The sequence below is a fragment of the Trichechus manatus genome, unplaced genomic scaffold, assembly GCF_000243295.1.
Source record: "Trichechus manatus latirostris isolate Lorelei unplaced genomic scaffold, TriManLat1.0 scaffold00066, whole genome shotgun sequence".
In the NCBI taxonomy this organism is placed as follows: domain Eukaryota; kingdom Metazoa; phylum Chordata; class Mammalia; order Sirenia; family Trichechidae; genus Trichechus; species Trichechus manatus.
In genome coordinates, this window is record NW_004444002.1 from 563,729 (window position 1) to 570,016 (window position 6,288).

The following is a 6,288-nucleotide window of genomic DNA, read 5'->3' on the forward strand; positions in this document are numbered from 1 at the left end:
GGTTGGGGTTGGGGAGTATGGTGCTGACAGGCTATGCTGGGGCCACGCCTGCTGTCCGTTATCGACTGTGATTGGCCTGGGTCCTGCCCTCTCCCCCTGCCCCAGCCAATCATGTCTGCTCCCAGGCTGAGCTGCCATCTGACTGGAGGTCCCACATCTCTTAGTCACTATAGGCCTCAGGCTGACTCCACCATCTGGCCAGGGCTGGAGGCAGCCTCCTTAGGCCCACCTCCACGAGAAAGAGTCCTAGTGGGGCTGCTGACCCCTCTCCTCTGTCGATTATGACTGTCCCACCCTTATCCTGGACACAGTGTGGCAGCCCCTGTGGCCTGCACTGACTGCTTTTCTTGCTTTCCCAATACTCCCAGGCCCTGGCTTGGAATTCGAACCACCTCTGTGGGGCTGCCTGTGTGGCTGGGGCCTGGTGCCCAGCAAGGCTTCCCTCCCAGTGACTCTAGGCAGAAGGGCTGCCACTCCCAGTGTTGGAGCAAGGGAGAAATAGGCCATGGCAAGAATCCAGCTTTGACCTTTATTCAAGAGACCAGACGGGTTGCCCCAGGATCTGGCTGCCACCCCCAAGACCCAGCATGGCTGGAGACCCACAACCTGGCCTGCCTTTGCCTTGAGCTGTAGCCTCAGCCCCAGGATCCAGCTTGCACCCCCTGCAGGTGCAGGCAGGAGGGAACCTTGGAGATTAGACAGTGCTATTGATTTTTTTTTCCCGATTCATAGTTTAATGGCTGTACAGGTCCTAGCCCCTCATTTCTGCCATTCATGGGTCCACTGCTCTGGGGTCATAGTCTTCTGCTCAAAGGCACAGATGTGCAGGAGCTCTTCTGCTAGGCATGTGTTCACCAGCCAGTGTCTCTGTAGCAGCAGCTTCCTCTGGAACTTGGAGGACACCACCAGGACTCGGAAGCTGAACACGCAACAGTTGAGAGTCATGTCCTCCACCTCCTCGTGCTCCGCTTTTAGCTCCTGCTACAGCTTCTCTGGGAGGTACTCAGCGCTAAGTTCCATTGTGGCAGCTGAGAGTGGACGGCAGCCCAGCGGGGACCGCAGCAAAGCCCGGACCCTGGCCATACTGCTTCCACCCTCACTCTTTGGGTGTGTGTGCGTGTGTGTGTGTGTGTACTGAAAATAAAACCAAAATTTATTTTAATTTGGCTTGTTGGTCCCACACCTCATCTTTTTCTCTGCTCAACAGCTGTCCCTACACCCTGGAGTAGAAAAAAGGGAGAAGGAGAGTTGGTTAAAATATGAGCTCTTCAGTTGGTTCCTGCATCACAGGGACCGTAGTGGGTTGAGTGGTTTTGTAGGGCAGTGCCTAATAAATACCAGGTAATGCTGGGTTTTCTGTTTGGGACCATGTGCTGAAATTAGGTCAGAAACCACCTCCACAGGTTTCTGAGGGTACTGTGTCTAGGCAGGGCTGGACCCGGGTCAAGCTGTAATCTATGACTAGTTGCATGTGAGTGCTCTTGAGCTCCCCGTTTTAGCTCCATTACCTCACCTACGAGGCCCTTTCGCTTTTCTGTTCAAGTACTACGTTCCTTCCCCAAGGAAAGTGAACACTTAGGAAGGAATTTACTCTATGTTTCTTCTCCTCTGGGCTGTCTACATTCTCAACCTGCTTCCTCTGTGAAGCCCCTTTTTAAAGGGATTTCAGTCCTTAGCTAGCTATTGAAATAGAGTATGTTGGGAAGGGATGGGTCATAAACTCCACCTAAGAATAAGGCCAGCTCTACTCTAGTCCCTCAGCCCCAACCCTACCCATATTCCAAAATCCCTCCACTGGATCAACCTTTCACACAGTTGCCCTTCCTGCCTTCACACCTGTCTCCCTCCCCTTAACCCCCTCGCCCCATCTCCAGTTTGGACTTTGGTGGGCAATAGGTCTGGCTAGACTGAGGATGGCAAGGCCCCAGAGACCAGACAAAGATGCAGAGACACTAAAGCAATCTAGGATGCCCATGGAATCAGAATAGGAAGAAATCCAGAGAAGTAGGCACAGTGTGGTGTCTGAGGGTCTGATAAGAGGGATCCAGGCAAGGGACTGGGATTCAGAGGCAAGAAAGGCCCTAGTTTCCAGGAAAACTAGGGAATAAGAGCCTCAGATCTGGAAAGCTGGCATACCTACCAGGGACCAGGGAATAAGTAGATTCATGGCTGGGTACCAGTTATTGGCAAGAAACCAAGGACTGGACAGAGGTTCTGAGGTTAGAGAAAGGCCAGAGCCTGGGATGGATATGAGCCTATAAGGTGGGGTTGGTGGCTCCAGGGGTGAAGGCTACAGGCCTGTGCTGAATTCCCACCATTTGTTTTATTCATTTGAGTTATAGACTTGTTATAGTGTGGTGTTAAGAGTGTGAGCTCTAGAACCAGACAACAGAGTTTTAATTACTGGCTTCACTACTTATCAGAGGTATGACCTTGGATAAGGCACTTTAACCTCTTTGTGCCTCACTTGCCTCATCTGACCAATATGTGATGTTCAAATGAGATAATGTATATCAAAAGCTTAGCACAGCACTGTTAATACAGTAAATGCTTGATAAATGCTGTTTGTTACTATTATGACCCTCAAATGCCATGTTTTCATCCTGCCATGCCTCAAACTCAACTATGGTTGTTGGTACATGTTCCCTCTGCTTGGAACAGTCTTCTCCATTAACTCCTCATCTTCCAGGTCTCAGTTCAGACATCATTTTCCACGGGAGGGAGGTCCCTTCCCAGACCCTCTTGGAATGGGTAAGGTGTCCCACCTTCATGTTCCTACAGCTCTGTCCTGTACCCATTGCCATCGAGTCAATTCCGACTCATAGCGACCCTATAGGATAGAGTAGAACTGCCCCATAGAGTTTCCAAGGCTGTAAATCTTTATGCAAGCAGACTGCCACATCTTTCTCCCACAGAGCTACTGGTGGGTTCAAACCACTGACCTTTCAGTTAGCAGTCGAACACTTAACCATTGCGCCACCGGGGCTCCTTTTACAGCACCTGTGCAGCACTTGTACTTCCCCCTAGTGTATTGTCTGCATCTCCCATTAGACTCTAAACTCCCTGAGTTTTGGAATTACATCAGTTTTGTTTTTCCCCACTGCTGTATCAGCAGTGTTGGCACAGAGTAGAAGCTCATTAAATGTTTGTTGATTAAATGAGTAAATGGTGAGAGATCCCAGTCTTAGATACCTTGGGGAGCCATAACCAGACAGGATTTCCATTAAAGCTGAATCTACAGGCAGCTGTCAGTTGTAGAGCTAGAGCTCTGAGGCTTGAGGTCCCTTTTGGATGAAGTCCCTTTCAGAAGGTGCAGTGAAACCCACCTGTTCTCCGCCTACCTGTCTGCTTCCTACATGCAGTGTGATCCACAGAGGTGTTGGGATGAACAGATTTCAATTTGACAGTGTCCTGCACATCCCCTAAGCCAGTCTGGCAACCACCATCTTTTCCCAATCTAGTTTGTGTAAACATACCTGGAGGCTAGTAAACAAAGGACAGTCCAACATCCATCAAAGCACTCTGGTAAGTACAGTATGTGTGCTCCTTCTTGCAGCATGCAAACATGCCTTACTTCATGCAGGATGCTGCCCTTCTGAGTATTCATAAACTCTTCAATTTATTTTAATAAACCTCTCAGTCTGTCTTTGTGAGCAAAATGATAGACTACGAACAGAGCTACTTGCTGGAGCCAGGATTGGAACTTAAAGTCTTCAGGGGCCTGAAGAGATGGACTTAGAAGTCACAGGGGACAGGCTGGACAATAGTCCTCTCCTCCCTCCACCTGAACTCCACTGATTCTATGGGGAAAAAGCACAGAACCTTCTCAGAGACCTCTAATGACCATCATCCACTGCCTAGCCACTTGTAGAAAGAATCCACTCATCTTTCTAAAACTTGGCAGGTGGAAGAGTTCATTATGAATGAGAAAGGTAGACAGGTAAGCTACAGCAAGTGAGAATTGGGGTCAGGGAGATAGCCAGCTGCTCTCAACATGGGGAAACTAGCCACATGTTCTTACTGCAGGTTTGGGGAGTTGGGGCTAGGGCTGGGGAGTTTGCCCCTTATTGGAAAATTTGGAAAAAGTACATTTTGGGTTGGGGGACCTTCTTTCTCACCCCATTACCAAGGGGAGGGCAATTGAAAGTCACATTGATGGTATGGGGTTCCTGGGTAGGGTTGCCAGATTTAGCAAATAAAAATATGGGTACCCAGTTAAATTTGAATTTTAGGTAAACAACAGATAATGTTTTAGTGTAAGTATGTCCCAAATATTGCATTCTGTAATTTATCTGGCAACCCTATTCCCAGGGCATTGTCACTTGGGGCACCATGCTGTTGTTCTGCTTAATAAGGCAAAATGTCTGTGAATCCTCCTCCTGGGTCACCTTTAGCAGCTAGGGCTCCCCTCCCCCAGCGTTGCTGGAAGTTCTGAGAGGCCAGCAGAGCCCCTAATGAGCTGAGCTGTGTGTGTGCAGTGGGGGGAATTCTGCTTTAATAAGCTCCTGCTGAGGGTGTATATAAAGATGGAGTTGGATGGAACAGCTGGTCTTTCAGTAGCCCTGTTCCCTGCTTCTCTTCTTTTCTCCTTTTTGTATGGCTTGAAAAACCCCACCATTTTATTCTACTCTTAACCTCTTTCCCCAACAGCCAACCCAAATTAGTCAAGGCTCTTGAAACTTGCAGTCAACTTACTCTGATAAACAGAAACTACAAGATTCAAAAGGAAGCCACTACATGTAGAATATTCAATAGGAGAAAGAGCAAAAAAGAGACTTGCTAGAGGCCCCATGCCTCTTTACATGGGAACAAAGAATCCAAATATGGGAATCTGAGAGGCTTACCAGGGCCTCACTCAGCCGTTTAAATAAGAGAAATGATGTAGATTCAAGCGAAAGACAAATTGAACAGGAAGCAGCATTCAGTGTTTGGCAAAAGTGGCTTTTGAACCAGTGAGCTGAAAGGAGGGGCTGTTCGTTTCCCTGCAGATGTCTTACAGGCTCTTCAAGGAAAGATTTTTTTTCCCACGTGTTTTCTGGAGTTGAACTAAGAGGCTCATTGCTAAACCACCTAGCCTAGCCTGTTCACAGCACAAAAGGGCGACTTGGTAAACTTGAGACTGAGGCCTCTGGGAAGAACTCACACCACCCTCAATGGCCCTTAAATACTTTTTCCAGGGTTTTGAGCTCAGGGAGCTGTTTGAAAGGCAGAGCCACAGGAAGACACCTGGGTGGTTTTATAGGCTAATAAAAAGATGGGTGCTGGGAGTAGGGTGGGGATAATTTCTACTCCTTTGTTTTGTTCCCAGGGAAGCCTAGAGTACTGTGATTCTGAGACCCTGTTAGGCCACCTGAGGTAAACATGAGTGGTCTCTTCTCAGTTTATTCCCCTCCTCCCAAGCGCAGATGATGTGAGGCCTGGGTTGGCAAAAAACATGGTGCAGGCAAGGCTTAAGAAGAGATGCCTGGTGGGAAGAGCCAGATTGAGGCTAAAGGCTTGTTAGCATCATCAGACCAGGATACTCTGACATGTGGTTAACCACCAGCAGTTAGGACTGAAGGAGGTTTAGCTGGCATTTGGGCAGTACTTTATAAAGTGTTTTTCCATTCAGAGCAGTCAAGTCAGGCCTAGGGTCTGAGGCCAGCCCTGGATTAGCTCCCACTGAGGCACTTTGCTCTGGTTGCCTTTTTCTCTGGCCTTTGAGGTGGGTCCTCCTAGACTTTCAAGAGCAAGGCCTTGGCCAAATCTGGGACAAGTTGAGGACTGAAGTAATTAAGTACAGTAATAACTTATAAACCATTGAAAAAAATGGAACTCACAAGTCTATAGTAACAATAAATAGATAAATACACTGCTTACAGTAGAATGCTGAGGGCCAACTGGTACATCACATCGAGGGAGTGCTCCAATTGGAAAGCCATCATTTTCTAACCATAATTGTAAAGACTGGATCAATCAAGAATCATCAATGGATGATAAATCTAGGTGGAATATTTTTTTAGTTTTTTTTCTTTTTTAATTGTGGTAAATATATAGATAACAAAATGTTTGCAATTTCTATAACCTTCACATGTACAGTTCAGTGACATTAATTATGTTCATCATATTTAACCATCACCATTAACCATCCCTGAATTTTTCCATCACCCTTAACAAAAGTTCAGTGTCGCCTAAGAATTGTGTCTTCCTTTCCAGGGAAGGGGAGATTTTTTTTTTTTTTTTTTAATATTTTATTGTACTTCAGGTGAAGGCTTACAGAACAGATAGTTTCTCATGTAACAGTAACAC